The sequence below is a fragment of the Pristis pectinata genome, chromosome 7 (genome assembly GCF_009764475.1).
Source record: "Pristis pectinata isolate sPriPec2 chromosome 7, sPriPec2.1.pri, whole genome shotgun sequence".
NCBI lineage: Eukaryota > Metazoa > Chordata > Chondrichthyes > Rhinopristiformes > Pristidae > Pristis > Pristis pectinata.
In genome coordinates, this window is record NC_067411.1 from 62,061,996 (window position 1) to 62,087,357 (window position 25,362).

Consider the following 25,362-nt stretch of genomic DNA (forward strand, 5'->3'; position numbering starts at 1 on the left):
ATCATATGCAAGATTGCACTTGAGGGGCTGAATGGCTTACTTCCATTCCTGTGTGCCTATGCTATGAATGTAATTAAAAAGCACCAATAATGTTTTAATTTAAAAAAGAACCTGAAATGAACAAGACAATCTGTTGCAGATAATTTAAACTTCAGTAATGATAAAAAAAAAGGTTATTTAGTTTATGAAAGGTGCACAATTACACAAAATATACCCAGTCAATTACTTTCATGTACCTCCTGACCTTGAACAGTGTAAAGCAAATATTTGATACGATGTTTTCTCATTGACTTAACAGCACTAAAACAGATATTATTTAGCTTAATATGGTCTGAGCACGATTCATCATGCTCACATAGTTCAACTGAGAATCAGTGCAGCCAGAGGGAACCAGGAGAGCTTATGACTTATGCCGCATTGAGACTGGCTTCAACTGACTGACTTTTCTTATTTCTAGGTCAAACTGATATGTGGCTCCAATATGACCAAAAGTGCAAAAAGGCTGAGTAAGTGCACGTAACGAATGAAATTACAAACCTTCATGTTTGCAGGGGGAGAAATTAGCACACATGCCTCCTGTGCAGTTGGATCTTTAGGCATTTGCAAATTGACTGCAGCATAAAAATCCTTTCAAGTAATGAAAGTGTTTCAAATGATCATGATGTACTCAGTAATTCTATTTATCCCCAAAACTACTGGTAACCACCATTAAATGTTTTAATCTCTTTGAACACAAGGGCATAGTTAAAATAAAGACATTGTTCAGCAGTTTTTTTCTTTTTTAAGATATTTTGTTGTATAGACAGAAGGGAATGTTAAAAACTATAACGATTATTTTCCTACCTGATGGCAATTCTTATGATAACCCATAATTCACTTTACTACTCTAGCAATCAATATCACTGTAAAACACAATGAAAATTTGGAATTATACGTCAAATGATTTGTGTTCTAAAATATTTTCAGTTTGCCTTTGGCTTCACAAAGTAGGGGTTGCTGAGGTTTGATGGTTCATATAGCAAAGCTCTGAATTGCAAAATTAGCAAGATATATATAAGCGAAATGTTGGTCTGCACTGCTGGAGGACATAAATTGACCAGAAAGCCTATTTATCAATTCCAACTGTGCTCAGTGCATTATGCAACATTAGTGCATGTAGACACCAACACAGGCGATTTGATGGAAGCAGGTGCTTACACTCATCAGCTGGCTCTGGGATAATTGGGCTGTAGCAGGTCCAACATTTGCCTGAATTGAGTCCTGAACTGGTTTGGATACTGTACTCAGAGTGAGTTCCATTAATATTTAAACAATCTGAACTGGGTTTTCCCATTACACAGCTTCAGAGTGTAGATAATAGTTTAAATTTGCACATTGTGTACTCCCAGCTGAGAGCTGGGCTCAAAAGACACACAATTTTGAGTATTGAGCACAGATCCCCCTGGAGAGCTGGAATTAGGTGATGTTCCCAAGATGATAGTAGTTACGACATCTCCCTCATTTAATAATTTGACATCACCTTTTGCTTCATCGCCATCCTCCTGTGACTTAGCTGAAACCTTAAATTAATGTTGCAGAACAGGATAAGGATTATTTATCTACAGGGAACTGAATGGCACTCTTCTTTTAATATGAAGCAGTAGACACATTTCCTGAAAATATAGGGTCTGATGTAGATGTGAGAGACAAAATGTATAATTTATACAACTAATTTATACGACACAGCACTCTCACAGTGTAAGTTAATGAGTTTACACACTGTTACCAGTAAACTGATTTTAACATTGCCAGCAAATAGCTTAGTCAATGTCTCTTGAATAGCTTACTTATAAACTTTTGGATAGCTTAAACTCATGGGAATGAATTTCTCCTTCATGGAATTTTTGGAACTAATTTGCAGTCATGTGCAGAGGTAAAATGAGTGTTCATTTCATTGATTGAGTTGCTATGTTATGCATTGAACCCTGTTTGCATCAAAAACTCTGCTGCTTACAGTATATCCTAACGTGCACTGCCTGTTCACCCATAACCCTTGTGCTTGCAGACATACATTGCCTACCAATTAGACAATACATCAATTTTAAAATTCTCATCCCTACTTTCTAAACCGTCCTCTACTCCCTGCTCACTGAGCAAGCCTACATATAATTGCTCCACTATTGGTTGCATTGGCTTTAGCTACCTCAATCATATGCTCTGGAATTCCCTTCCTAAACCTCTCAACCTTTCTTTCCTCATTCAAGTTGCTATTAATGCCTGCCACTTCGATGAAGCTTTTAGTCATCTGTCTTAATATCTTCTTATGTGATTCAGCATATATGTTTTGTCGTATAATGCTTGCTATGTGCCTTGGGACATTTAACCATGTTAAAAGTGGCATATAAATTGTTGTTATTACTTCGACTGGAAAACCATTTTTGATCCATTTACAACAAATCATTTTCATTCATGTATTTTAGTAAGCTTGGTGCACTTTCTTTCTCTATTGCCTTGGTTTGTGCATGCGTACGTAAAATTCATCTCCAGTCAATAGAACTAAATGCTCTATATCAGAATATTGCACCATGCTCCTGAAATTCATTCCATTGAAGTCAAGGGAAGTTCAGAAAAAAGAATACGATGTGGTAACATGACAGCATGCTTAGTGTAATGGATAAGGGATGAATTTCTAGGTAATTTTTTTGGAGGTTGTTAGCATTGGAGAAAATTCAACTTTCATCCAACACAGACTTAAAATAGGAAGATCATCTGCATTAATAGCCCAAATTTAACATTAGGGGTTCTGAAGTAATGATCCACAGACCAGTGCATGTTCAACAAACATTTTAATTTACATCACAATTACAGTATCTGATTAATATGAGCAATGTCTTATGAATGGCAGCAGGCAGAGCTTATAAACATGGAACATAAAACTGTTTATTGAGCTTGAACTGGTGATATTACCCCTTCCCCAGAAAAAAAAATGATAGGTATCTGGATTCAGATGAATTGATCCAATCTCCAATTTGGTGATCGAGCGCTGCTCATTGCTTCTGGAAAATTGCATGCTGGTTAGGTGGTATATGGAGTCAGCCAGAAAACCAGTGGTCGCAATATGGATGGCCTTATCATGAATGGTGAGATAGGGATAGTGCTGAGGCCGCTGTATCTGCAATAGGCCAATGTAATTTTCTGCCCAAATATTTATTTTGTTTTTGGAATGGCCTTTCATGATCATCAATGCCTTATATGAGCTTGCATAACATATGCTCACCCTTTCCTCTATGAGAAAGGCAGCTTGAGTCATACAACCAATGCAGGACCTAATTTGTGATTTCATGCAGTCTTTTTAGCCACTTGAGGGCTGCCTGTCTTTAAGCATCAAAACTGTCCAGCATTCACATTTATTTTATTCCGGGACAGCTTGAAATTGCCTCCATTCATACTGTGCTCAAAAGAGTGTTTTTCAGTTCACTTATAAGTGAACCAACATCCCAGGCCAACTTTTACAGCATTGAAGTTCTAGATGCTCTCAGATACCTATGTTGGGCAGGTCATATTGCACATATGCCCGGCACCAGACTCCCAAAACGGATAGTCTCTTCTAAGCTCTGGGAGGAGATTACTAGGTGGACAGAGAAAAAGATTCAAAGGTGTCTGAAAGTTTCCTTAAAGAAGTGAAACATTCAGACCAACTCCTGGGAACCTTTGGCCCATGACTGCTCATAGTGGAGAAGAAGCATTCCATGTGGTATTGAGAACCTGAGTCCATGCATTGAAATCACACAGAGATCCTGCATAAGTAACGGAAAGAAAAGCACCACTACATCAACTATCCATCTGCCCACTCTGTCAGCCAACTCTTGCCACATCTGTGGAAGAGTCTATGGTTCCCACATTGATCTCATTAGCCCACCTCAGAACTCACAAAACCACAGTGAAAGCAAGTCATCCTGGAGGGAATGTTTAAAAAAGAAAGAAGAAAGATCTTTAATTAAACAGATTAAATAATTGGTTCTTTTCTATAATGTGACCATGTTCTGAATATTGTTTATCCACCCATTACTTCTTATTCAATTATAGGATGTCAAAACCTCTGATGATCATTGGCATAGATTACATATAATGGCGTATTTGATGTTTAGCTGGTAAAGTATTCAATTTGAATAGTTCCAGATAGAATCTTATTGGCATTGGATTGGTAGGTAGGGATGTTGTGGTGGTCCCTATTTGATTAGGAAGATGTCAGAAATTCTAAATCACTTCTATATAATTAGAGCAGGGCCAGGAATTTCCTCATTGTTCCTATTCCCAAGTATAATGTCCAGTGAAATTAATGTTGAGTGGATTTCCATTTTGGAAATCATACATATTAAGAATACAAGGACTCATGAAAACATAGTTAGTTACCACTAGAAGAACTGATGTACTTGTTTGAAAACGATTTCAACTTGTGCAGTGCTGTGTTGAAAGTGCACAAGAGTTTGAAAAATAGATGGCTTTAATCACATAAGCTGCACACTGTAGAACTGATAGCAAAATAATCAGGCAAGGTGAATTTAGGATGGCGGAAGGTTCTTTATGGTAGAGCAACCTTCAATTTTGATGGGCAGCTAGATACCTAGGGAAATCAGAGAGTATGTGTACAGATTTTCATCTTCAGCAATTAACTGCATGGGATGAACTGTATAAGAAGGCAGAAGTTATATAATCACTAAATATTACAGATTCATTGTGCTTAATTACCTTCTATTGTCCTGTGCTTCCTTAAAGTACAACAAAATACTCTGAAGTATCCACTGGAAGGAAGAATGTGAAGCCTGAGACGGAAGAGGTAAGATTGTAAGTATATAGCAGTGCGTGGGATGGGAGTGGGGGGTAGCGATAGAGGCCAGTAGGTATTAGGTGGAGCCAGATGGTGATGAGATAATGGGTAGATGGAACCCATAGTGGGGAGAGGGGGTGGGAGGGATAGACAAAGGCAGAGGGAAACTAGGTGGATAAGTGAATGTGTGTGGGAGGAGAACATCAGGAATGTGGATTACCTGAAATTGGAAAATTCAATATTCATGTAATTCACACCATTTCTGGCCAGCCTCTGCAAACCTGAGGGCACCATGGAGTCATAAAGCACAGAAATAGTCCCTTTCATCCACCCTGTCCATGCTGGCATCATGTACCTGTGCTGGCATCGAAACCTCTAACCTGCCTCATATCCTGATTGGCACCCTCCCACTTATTCACCAGTCCTGTGCTTGGTGACCTCTACTGGTCTCCAGTTAAACAACGCATTCATAGTAAAATTCTCACTTTTGTTTTCAAATTCTTCCATGGTCTTGCCATTCCCTATCACCTGAACCTCCTCCAGCCCTGCAATTCTCCAAAATATCTAAACTCTTCTGATCCTGGCCTTTGGTGTACTCCTGACTTTAATCATCTTTAGCCTTCAGATGCCAAGCCCTAAGCACTAGAATTCCTTCCCTAATCTTCTCTGCTTCTTTATTCCTCTATCCTTCCTGAAGATGTACCTTAAAACTTTCCTCTCTGACCAAGCTTTTGATCACATGCCTAATGGTCTCCTTGCATGACCTGGAGTCAAATGTTGCATGCTAAAGCTCCTGTGAACAATCTTAGAATATTTTATTGTGTGAACGGGGTTGCATGAATACAAGCTATTGTATTCATTCCAATTTGCTCTCAACAGTAGCACCACAGTTACTCAAAACCTATGTCAATTTAATATGTCATTTATCATTGTACTTTAATTATGTTTACTGTGTGGTATGTAAGCAAAATATATACTTAATAATAAAAGCAACGGTCCTGCCCACTATAATTTTTGTGTATTATTCAGGTTAACCTTTCGTAGGATGAATTAGATCATAATTTTTCCCATCACGTATCTTGTCACTTCATGGGTCACTGAAATGTTATTACAAATTATCAAGACCCTTCCAAACTCTGTCTAAATTTGTGCATTGGCAGGGCTGTGCTTTGTCACCTCTCTTGTCGTTCCTAGTATAGGAAATGTTTATGGAGGCCACCAAAGCAGAAAGAGACACTAGGGGTTTTAGTTGTGGACAGCCCCAACTATAAAATTGATTGCATGTAGATGATATACAACTGCTTATAATCTTCACTCCCATTACCATTGCTAAGTAAGCTCTCAGGTGTAGAATAAATAAGGTTAAATTTGTGACTGTAAAAGAGCTTTGTTTTTTACTTTGACCTTCTAAACTAAGTGAATGCTGGCATCTTTGGATGGCTTTTTCCTAAAATATCTTAAATCACAGAATGTGCTTCCAGAGCAAGACCCATCAAGTGCAGTTAGAAGTCATTACACTCACGCAGTCTGGGCTAAGAACTAAATATTCTCTCAAACCCTTCATATTAGGCAGCAACCTAAAATGTTACACATGCATTTTATAAACATAAATATTGGCTCAACTTAGCAAGTCAAGGTTGCAGGTGCTTCACCACTGCTGGGCCTGATCATTATGGTCCACAAAACTTCACTATTAGTTTTTACATTGTTTCATTTTTCTGATGTTCATGTTTCTTGGGATGCAGCTACTGCTATTTTTAAATAATAAAAAATAAACTAATGACATGAGCCCACACCATGAGGCCTTGAAGTTAAAGGCTCTTAGGATTTTTCCCATCCCACTGCAGAAATGTTGACAGAAATTCTATTTATGCATGGAACTGAACTGTCTGCAAATTCCAGCAAAGTTACAGCAGCAGATTTCAAGAAGTTCTAAGGAAATTCACCCCTCTTGATGTACAGCAGAAGATGTTACTGTATATTTTGCTGCTTTCTTGAGAGTATGTTGGTTGTTATCCTTTGGAATTACAAAAAAAAACACCTAACCAAGTGTGGAAACTGAATTTTATTGCAGTTCAAGGAAGGTGCCTCCACAATAAATGCCTATACATAGCCATTCTTGGCTGTAATTGCACTTTCATTTCCGACTTACAAGGTTACGGGTAAAAGGCCCATTCCACATCATGAACATGTCATCAGAGGTGGCACTTCAGTTCAGTCCTGAGAGAGTGCTACATTGTTGAAGGTGCCATCTTACAGATGAGCTTTTAAACAGAAATCTTTTCTGTCCTCTCAAATGGATCTGAGTCCTTTGGGATGCTCTGAGAACATGTTCGGAACAAGAGAAAACAATGAACTTACTTTTCTCCTGTGCCTCAAGGTATAAATACGTTGTAAATGTTTCCTGATACAAATACACATTCTGTCATCTATTTTCTGCTGAATATTACAGAATAAATGAAAAGGTGGTGACTATTTAATGTAGTCCCTGATATACATAAAAATTACCCTATTTTCAAAAAAAACTCTCGAGTTCACTAATCTTCCTGAAACTATTAGCAATGAATCTCATTTAATAAAAAAAAACTATTCTAAATTTAATTTTATGACTAAGACGTGAAAATTGGGACACTTGGGAGAAAATAACCACAGCCTCTGTGCTGCATCACACAAGCCCATTTCCTTAATAATACTTGCTAGAGATAAAGGAAGTGTTCTGAGGCACAGTCCTTTGATAAACTCAGTGTGGAGCTGCTTATCGCAATTTCTAGCATTACCTTAGCTCACTATACATTTTATCATTCAAGGATAAGAGCAGTGAGCTTTAACACTTTTGTACATTGTGCCTCTTAAAAACAGGATCCACATTTTTATATTATTTATATCATTGAATCATCTTTCTATTTTACCTCTTGCATAATAATATTATTTCAGAAATCGTTTTATTTTGCATGACATATCAGAGTTAATTTATTCCTTATGTTACGTAGAGAAATTAAATGATGTGCTCAAGGATATATCTGCCCATGCATTCAATGTCTGCTGACTGATTATACTTTGACCTTGAAAGCTGTAATGACTATTAGAATTTGAAGCAGATGAACAATAAAACCAGTCTCCATACTGTTACTATGGCGATGAGTCCTGTAGCTGACTGCACAGTGGATTGTTCAATCCTATGTCTGTCTGACATGATTTTCTTTTCGCAACAAAGATTGTAGCCATGGAATTGGAAATCTTATTAAAAGAAAACTGGTTTGAGGCTCCTAATTGCCCCCAGGAACTAGCTGTGAAATGCATGTTGCATAGTCTGCAACTGTGCAAAAAATAAAATGAAAGAATAATCTTTGTGTGTTTGATCTACACAGCCTCTCTAACCTTTGATGCACCAGTTCCCCTTGAAAAGGTCCATTATTGGCAGTTTTCCACCAAATTTCATAATGACCAAAACCATTGTGTCAGGAATGAAAGAGCGGTGCAAGGGCACTATATAAGTACCCAACCTAATTAAATAATATTGTAGCATGTGGCCAGGTATCATTGCGGTTAAAGTGAGAACCTCATTTTCCATGCTTTTGCAAATTATTGTGATTAACATATTTTATACCCTTCCTTCCTTTATTTTTCTGTAGTTTGATGGGTCTTACTCATCCCTCCAACTCCCTGTCAGAGATTAATCATTTGATAGAAACTAATGCTAAGGAAATTAGAAAACTAGTGGTGCCATGTTTTGTATGCTATGTAATTAAATCTCAATGACAAACAAAATGGTAATGAAAATTGTAGATTTCCCTTGGGGATCATGATTTTCATTACCATTTCCATGATGAACACTCCTGCAAAGACAGGCTTTCAACTCACCTATGAAGGCTGTTTCTACAAAAATTAAATGGTTCTCTATGATCTGGTTGCAGGCCAGTGCTGGGACCCTGACTTAGGTGGTTGCTTTTGAGATACTTACTTACTGGCCGTCCATCTGGCCTCCCAGCACCTCCCTGTATGACACTGATCCATACTATTTCTCTTCAACTGGCCCAACTCCACCACCCAATTATCACCTGAGCAGATGTCCAACACAACCCAATTCCCCACCCCAGCTAATGACCACCTAAACCCCACCACCATCACCACAACCAGTGATTGTAACACCTCAATTTATGCCAGTGTGATCAGTGACAATAGTCTTACCCTACACCCATCAGTATTGATTACTAGCACCCAACCCTCAACTCAATCCCCCAGTCTCGATTTATAATCATTCTCCTTACCTGACAGTGAAATCACTCCCCTCCATAAAGCCTGAACACATAAACTCAGACCTCATGTTGGGCTGACCTGATTTCTTTTCCACATTACACTCTTCAATGATCTTATCTTGTGTGAGGCTGATTCAGTAGTGCCTGATGCCTTGGTCTGCTGTTGAATTTCCAAACATGAGATCTGCAACCAAACCAGTTGTTGGCTACCTTGAATTGACTGCTTGATGAGCCCACAAAGGAACCTTGGAAACTCTGGACCAGAATTTTTTTGTATTCCAAGGCCAGAATTGGCACCCCATGAAACATCTTGCGACTATTTTCTGTTGAAGATGCGAATCAAAAACATGCTGTTGTTCGAACATTTGACTCGTCAGCAAAGCCATGTTGCCACCATCTTGCACTAATAATTCAAACCCCTCTATTACAAAAGTTATTTAAATAGAGACAGCAAAAAAACTTCATCATTATGATTTAGGACAACTATTGATGGTGATTCCACCTTACATAAAATCACAAGGTTAATTCTGTGATTCCATACACCAAACAGAGAGCTATTTTTGGAAGGCGTTGGAGATAGGCTCCAACATTTAAAACGTAGCGCATGGAAGAATTCAAGCACACAAGTTTGAATTTGAGTGCAGGTAGAAAACTAATTGCTGATCTTTGGCCACCCATCGTGTACACCCATTGATTCTCCTTCAAAAAGAAAAATTGGGTCAGAAGTAAGCCAAGCAGATGATTGGCAAATAGCCATTTTCCACTGTGCCAAAATAAGCAGCACTCTGCATATTTCTTTTCATTTCAGAAAAATTAAATAGCAGGGTGAAGGTTCAAGGTTAATAAAGTACAGGTATCACAAAGGTTGAAAGCAGAAGATGAACCAATGACTGAGCGACGCTCAGCTTGTCCAAAGTTGCAGGAGTAAGGAATGTTGAGGGAAGTGATAGACTCCATACGTTTGAGATACTAGGTAAAATATATATGTCTGCATATTTATATCCTAGAAAACATGAGAAGGGGAATTTAAGTGAGGAGCTGAACATTAACAAAATATGGTAAAAAAAAAGAAAATGTAGTCAAGTTGAACAACATTCCAAAGTTTTGAAGGAGGTGTCTTTAGAGATAGTGGATGATCTGGTTGTCATCTTCTAGGGTTCTATTGATTCTGGAATTGTTCCTGTAGATTGGAGGGTAGAAATGTGACCCCATTATTTAAGAAAGGAAGGAGCGAGAAAACAAGGAACTACCAATCGAGTGACAGTGCTAATCAAAATGCTGGAATCTACAACAAAAGATGTAACCACAGAACACCTTGAAAAGGATTGAGCAGAGTCGATATGGATTTGTGAAAGGTAAATTGTGTTTGACTAATCTACTGGAGTTCTTTGAGGATAGGACTGGTAGATAAGGAGGAACCAGCGAATTTGTTGTGTTTGAATTTTTGTAAGGCTTTTAAGTCCCAAATAGAAGGTTGGAATTGGGAGCCAACATGCAGGTGAAAGAAACAATTAGGAGGGTAAATGGTATGTTAACCTTTGCAACAAACAGGTTTGATTACAGGAGTAAGGTAGTCTTATTGCAGTTGTGTTGGGCCTTGGTGAGACCACACCCAGAGCATTGTGTACAGTTTTGGTCTCCTTATCTAAGAAGTGAGATATTTACTGTTAAAGACTAGATGCAGGATGGATGTTCCACCTGACCGAGTGCCTTGGACCAGGAGGTCACAGTTTGAGAATAAGGGGCTGGCCATTTAGAACTGAGATGAGGAAATCTTTTTTCACTCAGATGATGGTGAGCCTTAGGAACTCTTTATCCCAGTGGACTGTGAGGTCTTGGTATTTCAGTTCATTTAAAGCAGAGAATGATAGATTTATAGATATTAAGAGAATCAAGGGATATGGTGATAGTGTTGGTAAATGGCATTAAGATAGAAGACTAGCCATGATGTTGATGAATGGTGGAGCCTACACTGAATCCTATTTTTCATGTGTTCTTACAAGTTTTTTATAATGAAAGAGTGAGGTTGTATACTCTGGAATATGCATGTCTCAGGTGGTGGGTAATGTGTAAAGTCAAATTTGTAAAGGAAGCAGGAAAAAGGATAAGCTCAGTACTCCAGTAATAAACTCAGAAGTTATATTCCTGTTGGACAATCCTGCAATTATACATCACAAGGAATACAGAGACATCTGGACAATACTGTATGAGCACATTCCTGCAAATGAAATGTCTCTCAAGAGACTTACTAGTGGATTGCATTGCTTTGGATGTTCTTATTCTGTACCTGAAGAAATCGCTCCATTAAAAAATGTTTGTTTCCAGTTCTGTGCTCTTCATTATTTTTCCTGATGAACTTTATCAGGAAGTACAAATTTTATTTAAAAAATTGGAGCTTTCATTGCTGTTTTGTCATCCAATATTGAAAATCTATAAGTCAAAATTAGCACAGCTGGACAGCATCAGATGACTGTTATAGAGGAACTTTAATACTGGAAACTTCCCAAGGCACTTCTAACAGAATTGTCAAAAGAAAATGGATTTGCAACAAAAAAAAAGATTAGACCAAAGTGGGGATTGAGGGGAGGGGCTGCAATTTGATATTGGCAACAGAGATTTGGTCAACAGAAGTTACAGAAGGTGGAGGATAGGGTTAGAGCATGTTTAAGAGAGTTTTATTTGTTCATTTTAGCTGATGCAAGAAATACTGGCAAGGTCAGCATTTATTGCCCAACCTTAATTGCTCCTGAGAAGGTACTGCTGGACCACCTTCTTGAACTGCTGAAGTCTTTCTAGTAAAGGTTTTGGTCAGGAGATCCAGGACTTAAGACCCAAGCTTTTGTCCTGGAATAATCAATTCAGGAGATGACAAAGACACGGTGAGGGTTTCAGCAGCATTTATAGAGGCAAAGAGTTATACGGCAGGGAAATAGGTCCTTCAGCCCAACTTGTCCATGCGGGCTGAGTTGCCCACCAAACTGGTCCCATCTGCCCTTGTTTGGCCCATAGCCCTCTAAACCTTTCTTATCCTCTCCTATGTTTGTACTACAGTATGGGTGAAGGAAAATGATGTGACAGAAAGAAGTAGGCCGTCTTTGAATAAGATGTTTAGAAATGAACAATCCTTCAGAAGACAGAGTAGGCAAACAGAAAGCTATGGATGTAGTTTATCCATATTCCAAATGGCCCAAATGGGTGTCAAATAATGGATAAATGAATATGGGAAAGAGGGCAAGTAATTGAATAGTTAGCTCACAGGCTGCAAGACAGAATGCAGAGAAGAGGAGTAAAGGGTAATTATTCTGAATGATAAAGGTGCAAAGCAAGATCCTGCAAAGATCACTCTTGGGGATTCTGACGTTCACAGTTTACTTTAATGCATTGGACTTTGAAATCAAAAATGCAATTCATAAATATATGGATGATTTATCACTTACTATTTGGAAAATAATAGGCCTGATTGTCTAGTCTTCTGTCCATACACCACTTCAGTTGTGGCCGCAGTTCTTGCCACTGGGTGTTGATCATGTCTGCCGAAGTCCCCACAAGGTTTGACAGACAACCCTGCGGCACACTCTGCACCCGTGGTGCCTGAGACAGTCACGTGATGGGTCCTGGTGCATGCCAACCACGTCACGGATGATTGACCTGTGAAACCCTTGCTGATGTTCCTTCACTGTCCACTTTTGTTGGGTTGAGTTGTCATCTCATAAGCAGCCCCATTACAAATAAAAGGACACAACTTAAATGTAACACTGGGGTTTCCATGTCAGTCACTTGGAAGAGAGAGTGGGTTAAACATATTCTGCCTTCATTTTATTGTTTGCCCCCAAATTCCTGTTGTCTTGTTCCTTCAAGCAAGCCATAACATGGGTATTGTTTACCAAGATTACTCCCTCCCATGCTCATCACAATCCAAGTGACAGTGGGAAGGGCTGGGTTTTACTCAGCCAGAGCTTTCTCACCTCCCATTTGTGCAGATGCGGAATAATCTTGGTGGAGCGGGATTGTTGAATGCCAGGGGTCACTCGCTGGGAGATTCCAGCCACAAGCAGCAGGGCAACATCCCAGCTTCATCAACGAGCATACCATAAGGAGGCCAGCCAGCCACTTTGCTGACTTCTAAACTTAACTTCCATCTCAAAATAATGGTAAATGCTGACTGATACATGCCCGTCGATAGTCAGACCATGCAGCCCAGTAATCTAACTGGGGTGAAGGAGCAAAGGAACCCGGCTACAAATACTCAGATCATTTATAGTATTGAGCAGACCATAGGAAAAGTAATTTGAGAACTAGGATTTCATTCTAGAAGGCTAGAATTGGAAAATGGGAAGGTTTTGCTTAATCCCTTTTCAACCTTGAAATAAAAAACAAAAAAAAAATAATCAGATGCTGCCTGACCTGCTGAGTGTTTCCAGCATTTTCTGGTTTCATTTATTATTAGGGTAGGCACAATAGTGTAGCGGTTAGCGTAATGCTATTACAGCGCCAGCGACCCGGGTTCAATTCTGGCCGCTGTCTGTAAGGCTTTTATACATTCTCCCTGTGTCTGCATGGGTTTCCTCTGGGTGCTCCAGTTTCCTCCCATGTTCCAAAGGTGTACGGGTTAGGAAGTTGTGGGCATGCTATGTCGGCATCGGAAGCATGGTGACACTTGCGGGCTGCCCCCAGAACACTCAACGCAAAAGATGTATTTCACTGTGTGTTTCGATGTACATGTGACTGATAAAGATATCTATCTATCTGTTTCAGATTTCCAGCATCTGTAATTTATTTTATTTCTCAGTTACTTTTTTAATTTTGGTTTTTAACAGGTACAATTTTGTTCGCTGTGTTATGGAAAGGATATAAACATGCTGGAAAGGGCCCAGAGCAGATTTTCAAGGCTGGGACCAGAACTCTGCACTCATGCCTTTCAGGAAAGGGTGAAAGCCCAAGTGGAGAAAAGGTCCCCAGCAGAAAGCTGGGGGAGACACTGTAGAAAGAAGGAAGTCACTTTTAAAACCTAACTACAAGGTGCATGTAGTTAACTTCTGTCCCTGTTAATAACATTTACCAATGAAAATGGCCCATAACAGCATTGTTTATCTTTTGTTACATTTTACAGTCACAAATACACTCTCAGGGCAATGCATACAACACGAAAAAAAATGAAGAGATTTTTGAAATATGTCAATGCAAAATCCTGCTCCTTATTCTTTTCTTTCCCTGGTTGCTGGTGGAATTTGATTTTTAACACCAAGTAGTCATTTTTTTTTCACTGGGGAGACTTTGAATGTTTCCCCATTAAAACATTAACACCATCTCCTCAGCTCTTCTGCTAAAACAGTGATGGATAAGAGAACTCTCTACCTATTCAGTACCCACTAGTTTTCGATTTCCTCTCATTGGACTCTCACTTAAAGGATAATGTGCTGCTTGGCTATAGGTCAAATAGGGATATCAAAGACCCCACACCCTTGATCCTGCAATGTGCACATCATCCATGTAAGTCGCTAATATCAGCAATGAGGTGGAGATGCAAGAGACAGCAGAAGCTGGATTCTGGAGCAAAATACAAACTGCTGGAGGAACTCAGCGGGTCAGGCAGCACCTGTGGAGGGAAATGGACAGTTGACATTTCAGGTAGAGACCTCCATCTGGCCCAGATTTTGCCTGACATGTTGAGTTCCTCCAGCAGTTTGTTATCAGCAATGAGATGCTTAGATTTACCTGCTTTCAGTGATCTCTTTTGATGCCAGGTGTAGCAATGGACTTAGAGGGCTCTCAACCTGTAAGGCTTTATACAATCTCTCTTGAGTCCTTGAAGGAGGACTTACAGAACTTAATTGTCTTTCTTCATTACTAATCGTACTGTAATTCTGCTGAATAAAAAAATACTTTTGCATTTGGGAGCTGTTTTAGCTTTTCACCTGCTTCCTAATTACATTTTACAATAGACTGTGTGTTATTACTTCTTTCTTTGCACTAGTTGTCTCACTGTGTAGAAATCAGAGCTCAAATTTCTCTTAGAGTATCAGAAATCAATATCCCAAGTTAACATCCTGATGAGAGGGACTTGAAAGCCCGAACCGAAGCAAATGCCATCATTTCTCCTGTTGGTAAAGAAATACAATTAAAAGTGGTGAAAATGCTCAGCAAGTCAGGCAGCATCTCTGGAGAGAGAAACAGAGTTAATATTTCAGGTTGATGGCCAGAACTGAGAAATTGTAGGATCTGAACATAATTGAAATTGCAGAACAGGGGGAAGGGTGGTGAGAACAATGGGAATGCCTGAAATGAAGTGGAAGCCATGAGGGACTGAATGAAACAAGTGATAATGGTGCCATTTAAGAAAAGGCTTGCTAACTGCAGATTATCTCCACGGAGGAAACATAAATAGAAGGAGATGGATGAAATGAGAGGCAAGAAGGAAAAATGAAGAAAGAAAACAGAAAATGCTGAAACTGTAAGATACACATTAGAGAAGCAAAACATTGCAGATGCTGGCAATGTAACATAAAAACAAATAATGCTGGAAATACTTAGCAGGTAAGGCAGAATCTATGGGGGGAGAAAATGCTAATGAGTTATTGTTTGAACTTTCATCAATTCTGACACAATCTGGAACTGATTGTGGACTTCAGGAAGGGGAAGTTGGGAGAGCACACACCAGTCCTCATTGAGAGATCAGTGGTGGAAAGGGTGAGCAGCTTCAAGTTTCTGGGCATCAACACCTTGGAGGATCTATCCTGGGCCAAACACATTGAAGCAATCACAAAGAAGGCACGCCAGCGACTCTACTTCATTAGGATTTTGAAGGGATTCAGTATGTTACCAAAGATGAATTTCTGTGGATGTATGATGGAGAGCATACTTACTGGTTGCACACAGCCTGGTATGGAGGCTCCAATGCATAGAATCACAAGAGGCTGCAGAGGGTTGTAGACTCAGTAAGCTCCAGCATGGGCACAACCCTCCTCGTCATCGAGGACATCTTCAAGAGGTGCAGTGCCTCAGGAAGGCAGCATCCATCACTAACGACACTCACCATCTGGGATGTGCCCTCTTCTCATTACTACATTGGGGAGGAGGTACAGGATCCTGAAGACTCACATTCAGTGATTCAGAAACTGCTTCTTCCCCTCCGCCATCAGATTTCTGATTGGTCATGAACACTATGAACACTCATTATTCATATCCTTTTGCACTATTTTTTTGTAATTTATCGTATCTTTATATCTATGCACTGTATTGCTCCTGCAAAACAATTTCACGTTATTTAAGTCAGTGATAATAAATCTGATTCTGATTCTGATTTTGGAAAGCTTGTCATTGTTGAATTAATTGTTAAGACCTGAGGGCTATAATGTGGCAGGTAAGAAGATGAGATCTTCTCTCTGTCTGGCAAGCTCGTGTTGGGTTTTACTCAAGCAGTATAAGAGGTTAAAATCAGAGTGGGAGAAAGATGAAGAATTAAAGTGGCAGACAGTTGCAAGTTCAGGGCCACACTGTGGATTGAACAGAGGTGTTCTGCAAAGTAGTTACCCGATCTGCTTTTGTTTTCTCCGATGTATAGAAGGTTGCATCATTGAGCATCAGATGCATTGATGCAAGATGCAAGTAATTCACTGCTTCACCTAGAAGGAGTGTTTGAATCTCTGATAATCGGAAATGAAGTGGTGAGGTGTTCCATCTGTTGCAGTTGGATGAGAAGGTGCCATGAAAAAGGGTGTGGGTATTGGTAAAGATGCAAGAGGGAAATTGACCTGTGCAGAGGGAACAGTCCCTTCAGAATACTGAAAGGAGAGGAAGGAGAAATTGTGTCTGGTGCTGGCATCATGTTGAAGGTGATATAAATTTATAGGGGAGATCCTTTGAATGTGGAGATTAGTGGAGTGGAAGGCAAGGGAAATGGTAACTCTAAACTTGTTCTGGTTGGAAGGAGAAGGGTTGAGAACAAAAATGCAGGAACTAGAGCAAACACAGTTGAGAATCCTGTGAGTTATGGAAATGAAGTTCTGATGAAGATTGTAAATCTGAAATGTAAACCTGCTTTCTCTTTGCACTGCCTGACCTGCTGAGTATTTCCAACAGTTCCTTCATTTCAGACTTCCAACATATGCAGTTTCTTGCTTTTCAATTTAGTTAATGCCAGAGTATTGGAATGCATGGAATAGAAGGACAGAACACCATAAGTTCCAGTTATCTCATTACAGGTCCTCCCTGAGCTATGAACACCCAAGTTATGGACATCCTGTGCATACCAGTGAGCACTGGGGAGACCAGTGAGGTGGATGGGGATGGATTTGCCGGCTGTTGCAGGGCTGCAGGCATCTTCTGCCAGGTGGGAATGGGTCACTTCCACATGTCTTCTCTCCCTACCTCCCCCTTATTCCCTTCCCTCCTCCCCCCACCCCCCACCTCCGAACTGCAACAATCCAGGGTCATGCCAAGCAAAGCTGGGAGTGCTGAGCAGACTCACTCGCTCACTCACTGAGTGAGTGAGGCCAGCTGGCGGCTGCTCTTCCTGCTCCTGCTCGCTTTCCCATCACAGTTGTTTCTGTGATCCTCTCCCACACACTGTTGTCCATTACTGACTTACGAACAGTTGAGGTTACAAACAGTTCTCAGGAACAGAACTCTGTTATAACCTGGAGACTGCCTGCATAGCGCAATGGTGCTTTAGGCATACACTTACCTGATAAACAGTGATTTTTCTCTGTTTATGCTTACAAAATACTTCAAAATTGGACATGATCATGTCTGTGAGGCCATGCCATCAACCTTTTGAATCTGAAACCTTAGTTGAATGTTAAAAATGTTTGAAATTCCTTCCCGGCTTTTAATATGAGCTTAAATCCAAACTGGACAACAAAAAGAAAAGCTGGCAGAATGTTTACTGGGGAAAAAAGGTGACACATCATAAGATAGGACAAATTGGTTAGAAATAAAAGAAAATTTTGGTTGAGAGATTGCAAGGAAAGGAGCATAACTGTCAAAAGGGAAACAAAATAAGAAGAAAAATGTATTTTAGATTTTTACTGGAAAAAATTGAAGTTGCTTGTTTTACTTATTAAGGATAGAACAGTCAGTAGTGATTCCTGATTCATCACTGTTGGTGATGATTCACCATCACATTACCAAGTGCAACCTTTTCCAAAAAAAAAGCTTGCTGAAAATTTTAGAATTCTTCAGAGTTGCCAGCAATCTGAAGGTTAAATCTGTACTGATTGTTTGGAATACACTGAATGAGGAGGATAAATTTGAACTGAACATTTTGTATTTTTGAGCAATGGCTCGGAGGTATAGCTTCTGTTGTAAGATTTTCAATTAAGAAATAATTATTAAATCCCTGTGGGCATATGTAAGTTGCAAATGGATAAGACGCCTCCAGAAACAATGTTATAGCTGGAACAAGAGGTTAATAAAACTCAGCCTTGTGGTATTAAAAACAAAGTATTTCTTCCATGCAACTCTTTTGCTATTTCCAATTGTTTTTCTGTACACAGTAATGGAAGGTTGTAATAAGGAGTCAAAGTCAGGTCAAATGTCTTTAAAAATATCTGCTTATAGATATCAGAAGCCATTGAAAGGATTTTGTTTGCTGGGAGAGGAATGCAGGCTGTCCCCTGGCTATGAACAGCCAAGTTATGGACACCACTACATATGAACGAGCTCCCATATATTATAAATTCAAAAGTCCAACATATGTACATATGTTCATTCCTATGATCAGCAGAACTAGTTCCCTCTGTCTCTCTCCACTTTTAGTTATTGTTTTCTATCACTCCTATGTGCTTTTGATGTCATTTATTACAATACTGTAGAGGCGTGTTTACACCATTGAGTGTTTTTTGTATATTTTCTAACTTATAGACAAATGGACATCTGTAAAAATGGAACTTGTTCATTACCTGGGGATGGTCTAGTAGAACAGCAATAAAGATATAGTGAAATACACTTTTAGCACTTTGGGCATATTTGGGTAATTAAACTAAAGCAAAAACACAAGTCAACTATTTCATTAAACTACTGATGCAGAGACAACAGTTAAAGGAGATTGATTATCTTATAAAACTTGAAAATCTTATGTTAAAAATTATATACAACCACCCTACTATTACCTCTGCCTGGAACTCATAAGTTCCAATGTGAAGTTACCAATCATTTGTTGAACTTCAGGCGGTACCGAAAAACATACTGAACACAAATTTTCTCAGAGATTATCCTGGAGCAAAACAACTGTAGGAATATTGGCCGTTGACTGTTCTCACCTTCTGTTTAGTTGGCATATAGAACCTATTGTAAGGATAAGAACATAACTGCTGTATCACATGCAGTTAGTGAAAGTAATCAAATATATATTTTTCCTCATACTTCTTAGCATTCACAACTGATAGCTGGCCCTAGCATTTATTTGCCATTACCCCATCTTGGATTCCAGGAAATATGATGGAATCAGGGCAATCAGTCAAATATCCTCTTAAATTTACTGGAGTTATCAAGGTTCCAAAGAAATTGAGAGTTAATGAAAGGTTTGGTACTGGATAAAATACAGTGGATAGAATTGATCAGGATATCTCCTGTTCTATAACCACATCCTCAAATGACATTTGCTATGTGATGGAGAGAGAAAAGCTCTAAAAGATTTTTGTGGACCCCAGAAGTTTGATGGCAATGTTAAACCATTCTGTTGACTGCCATAAACTTACTTGTAACAGCAGATCATTTTCATGTTGAAAACTGGATTTGAAATAATTTGAGACTATAAAAGTATGAAATAAAATCATGTGATAAAATTTTTGTAACTCAAGTCGTTTCATCAGATTTTTCATGTTTTTTTTGCATCAATGTGACTGATCTACATGGGCAAAGTGAGAGATTTGATTACAATACTGAAACACTGCACCGGAAACAATGATACTTCTGGTCTTCAGTACAGTATGAGGACAAGAAGATCAAAGTTGCTACATCAAAGCTTTTCTCCTTTAAAGGAGTATGTCAAATCCAAATTCTTTATTCTTAATATAAATACAAGAAAGAAGATGACACGCTTATTATAGTGTCCATTTACTTGAAAAGCACGATAAAGTCTCATTGATGTTGTTGATAGTTTAGGAATGCTTTCATTTCCTCTCATTTCAACACTTTGCAGCTCATTTTGTGTGATTAGCTTCTTAGCTGAAATTAAGAATTTTTTTATTTTGTGTTATTCAATAATATTCCTACTATTCATACTTACATGTCTATCTATGTGTTCTACATATTATTATATTAGCCTTAGGTTTAAAGGCAAAACTGAGATTTTCCGTAAAACATTGAGCATAAAAATAGAAATCATCCAAGATTACATCTTGCAGGCAACCAAACTGATCCACCTATGGATCATTCTGTCTATTAAATGGACCCAGCTTTTAAAATTTCCCTCCGATTATTTTCAATATGAATCGTAGTATGTGTGAATGTTTCTTGACATCAGTTCTGATTTTCTTTTAAACAGCTTGTATTGTAGACTAAAAGTTCAGGTTTAACTTGAAATACTCATCAAAATGAACCCCTTTTATTCCATTAGTACCTTAAAGATATCTATAAAATCCTCCTAATTTGTTTCCTTTTAAGACTGATGAAATGAAGTTTCCCCAACCATTCCTCATTACAGTGTCTGCCAACAGTCACTTTAGTCCTGCTTAGCAGTGATTCCAGCAATTAAAACTTTCTCTGCTCCCTTTACATCTAGCATCAAATGGCATATTCAGATGTAATGTGATCAGAGTGCTATATAATTTCAGGTCAATTCCTTACACAAAAACTTTATCAATATGTTAGTACAGTTTAACATTTTGTTTGTCTTGCTCATAGTTTTCCTCCAGTGGCAAGTAATATTCACTGCTTGCCATGAGCTAGTTCAATCTGATTCATTAATATGCACCCATTCTTGCACAATATGCGAGGCCTCACACTTACCACTTTGAACCATCTGTAACTCTCTGTCAAACTGAAAGATAGTGAGGGCATCATATACTGTAATCAGCCATTAAACAAGCATGAGGGACATGACCTTATAAATAGAGGCAAAGTTATTGATATTAACACCCCTCCTCCTCAATGCACTCTGTACTAACCCAATGTAACTGCACTGTGTAATGAATTGACCTGTACGATCGGTATGCAGGACAAGTTTTTCACTGTACCTCGGTACAAGTGACAATAATAAACCAATACCAATATCATGACAAATGGGAGATGGCTAGGGGTTCAATCTATAAATTGGGCACTATCCCCTGAACATCATGTGCGTGCCCATTGCCATTTTTGCAGTGGCAAATATCGTGATATTACATATGAATGTCCCATCATCAAAAGGCAGGATGTTTCATTAACATACTGTATTTAAGTTAGGCTCCCATTATCCAATGGAAGTCTGGTTAAGCAACTGACAAACAAAATTCCCAGACCTCTAGTACCTAGCTAGAAAAATTATTGACTCAAGAACATAAAGGACTTTTACAGGTCCTTTTGTGTCAAAAAGAACAGAACTGCTCCTCCTACCCTTTGAGTTAACTTTTGACTTCTCTCTGCTGCTGTGTCTTTATTTATCGTTTACACTGTGATCGACAAGCAAGCCACCCGCCCCTAGAAGCCCCAGTCAGGAGCTCTGCATTGTCATGGACTGACTCCAAATGTTGTCAAGCAAGGAGGTCTCCATTTGCAGCCTCTTGCCATTGGTTTTCCCCACAAGTGGCTAGCCTGCTTATTGTTCTGCAGGTTTCCAGGAGGAATACAGGAGCAATGAATTATAACTGACTCCTGCAATTAACTTCAACAGGACCAATGGGACCCTGTCCTAGCTGGGCTTTCTTCACATTATTGTTCCCTCCCCATCCTCCCAATCTCCATGGAGATATCACAGCCAATGTTATGGTAAACTTTATAAATTACTGGTTAGGCTTTGGCTGGAGTGACCTTGATATTAATTTTCAAGTTGACAATCTGTAACAGTGTGGCAGCACGCTTCATCTCAAAAATGCATTGCAGAGCAGCAATGATGACAAATTTGGACAGTGTGTAACTCAGGCCCTCTCAGAAGCAGTGTGCAAGAAATAGCAACAATATACGTGAAAAGATTTTTTTAAATCTGCAGTAGAACCTGCATAAAAAGAACATACACAATGCCTTCCCATCTTCATTCTCATGTCAATTTAGGTTTTGTATTTTTTTATTTCAAATGATTAAAATCTTGCTACCATTTGTTATTCTGCTCAATCAGACATCATCTATGATTGGGTTAAAAATAGCTTCGTAAATAGATCTAGTTATTAAGATTAAAATTACCGGGTCTGTTGACTATGCAGTCTTTACTCATCTCACATTCTCTGTAATGAACCTCTGCAATATTTACAGCAGCATCCATAAACTATGCATTGATCCCTACAACACTGAGCTCTGATAGTCTGCACCATCTCTGCCTCTCCTGTGCAAGATGAAAATATAGAAAGTTATATATTAAAAAAAGCAAAAGAACCAGTTGAAATGTCTAAAAAGTAAAAACGAGTGAATGTGGTATAAAGCATAGGCTAGTAATGATTTCTCTGACAATTTTCAACGTATTATTGAAAGTTCAAAGTTTTCAGCGTCTCTCTGCTGAGGACACATTTGTGCCGATTTTCTGCTCATGTGCCGCCTCTAATGCTTGGACTTGCATTAGTTTCTCAACTCAAGTCTGAAAATCCAGCGCTAGTGAGGGCTTAAGCTAGTGAGGGCTTAGTGAGGGCATTTTCCGCCCTGACCACTTTGCTGCTGGCTTTTTCTGTGCTGCATCAGTAAATTCCTCATGGAGTCCAGTGGGCCCAGTATGAACCACAGCAGACTCCCGGGTGTCCGGTTGGGATATTTGCCTGCAGAGACTGCACCAAGTCCACTATCCCCATTGAAACCAATGGGAAGAAATGGCTGGCTGGTGATCTTGGGGCAACTGCAGATCTACTTCATATAAGAAATACCTCTCTTGTCAAACCAAAAAGATCTGAACAAGTACTTAATAAGATGGTGTGAAGTACAATTAAAATGTACTGGCCACTTATATTGGTAATACTACTTATAGTCTTCATTTTCAGATCCCTCAGTTCAACACAGAGATTATGAATTGTCCTCCAGTCTAAGTGAAATTACATGCACAGCAAGCAACTCTGCAGGGCTAGAATATTTTTCTTTGGTTGGAAGGTCATTCAGGGTTATCCCTTCGGTGACTTTGCTGCTTCCAAAATCAACTGCAAAATATTTCTAGAATACTTGATGAATAATGCCATAGCTTAGTTATACATTATACAATGGATTTGGTCATTCTCTAACTTTGTTTGCTTCATACTAAGAATTGTCTTCTACTGAAATAATTTCCACCTGGGATTGTGCTCCATTAGGTAGGGAGGAATCACGTTATAAAACATGTTTTGCACTGACATTATGGTATTCATTAGATATAACTGAAAGTATGTGTCAGGTCAAATCATAGGCAGAGAGAAACAGACCATAACATTAAACCAGTGCACAATCAGTTTGTGCCAACATGATTAGATGGAAATAGACTTGTTGTGAGACATGCTGTATTTGTTTTATTATTTCAAGACAGAAGTATCAGCATTATATATTAATCCAATAACCTACAACGTTACCCAATACATTCCAGAAAATATCTCAACCTGCACAGTAACCAATCTGTAGAATATCATTACATATTTAGATATTAATGGACATGAGAAACATTGTAAATAAGCACATTTATTATGGATCAGTATAAGATCAACTATGTTCTTATGTTCTATCATCAGTACTTTAAGAGAACATACTCTATCAGTTTTGTGCCACAACTGTCTTCTATGGAAAGTACCTCACTCCCCTATATCCATAGATCTGTTTTAGTGATGTTGTGTTGTTTATGTCACTGCTATCTGTAGATTTTGATGTTCGCAGTCTAGATGCCATGTTTCCTATTTTCAACAGTGACTACATTCCCAAGGCAAAGGATTTCAGGACATCCTGAACTTGGATAAAACATATCAGACTGGAGCATGCTGCCAGCAGCGTGACTTCTTTGCCTGTCCCTGACCATCAGGGAAAACTCATACTTACCTTTTGTAGGTCATTGATAAAAGCTACTAGCTGAAAAGCAAGATGCAAATCCAAACTGGCAATGCCAGGTCCAGGTAGAAGCTTCATACAATGTATCGGTGCCATGCCAGTAGCCCAGAACAAGCCCTGCCTGAAAATGGCTAAAAAAATTTTTGAAAGCTTTTTGGCTGCCAAAGCTCTCAGGGACCTTGAAAACTTTTGAATGCCCTTGACATCCAGTGGTATTCAAAAGTTTGTAAAATCAAGGAAGTAAGTAATAAAAAGTTGAAAAATAATTGCTCTTTTAAGAAAAAAGTAAATCAATTAAAACATTTCAAAACATTTTAAATAATTAAAAATATGCATTCATTAAAAATATCTGAATAATCTTCTACTCAGGCTTTTCTCCTGCAGCCATTCTTCTCTGTACAAAGGGGCTCACTGCTCTGGTGCAAGGTCCAATCTAGTCCAGGTTCAGCAGGCAGATTTCTCAGTGTAACTGATAGGGAATTCAGTAGCTCCCCCTCCACTGCTGGATGCTGAGATATCTAATATCAAAGTGGAGCTGGAAAACTACTGGTGGAGCCAAGCCTGCAAGGTTGAGATATTTAGCTTTGTATTAGAGCCCTGGAATTGTTGGCACTAATGAGGAGAGAAAATAAAGATTGGAGCAAAACTGTTGACATTACCCAGCAAGTTCTGGTCAACGTCAATGCATATTTTCTGTCTTATAATAGAAACCTTCATATGCCATCACATTTGTGAAATTTTGCAGGTCATGCACATGCCAAAGCAATATCGATAGTATACATTTTTAGTTGAAACATGGTAGCAACAATATAATCAGTGATTACTATACTAACTTATACTAGTTTCACATTGGAAAACAATGGCGCCCCAAATTCACATTGGTCACAATCCCATCCATTTGTCTGGGGCTGGTGTTGGTTTGTAACTACTGAGGGGACATTCTACCAGAGAAACTCCTTGCACAGAAGAAAGTCATCAGGTCAGTTGTGGTTGTGCCGTTTCTTTGAAGGAGATACCGAGTAAGTCCCACACTTTCTATTCGCCCATACCTACATAAGAATTACATTTTAATTATATATTCAATTCCCTTTCAGTAAGTGGCTACCAGATCACAAAATACTGCTTCGTAAGAGAACTTTCCTTATCTCTCCTTGTGGTTCTTTAGTTATCTCGAGTGCT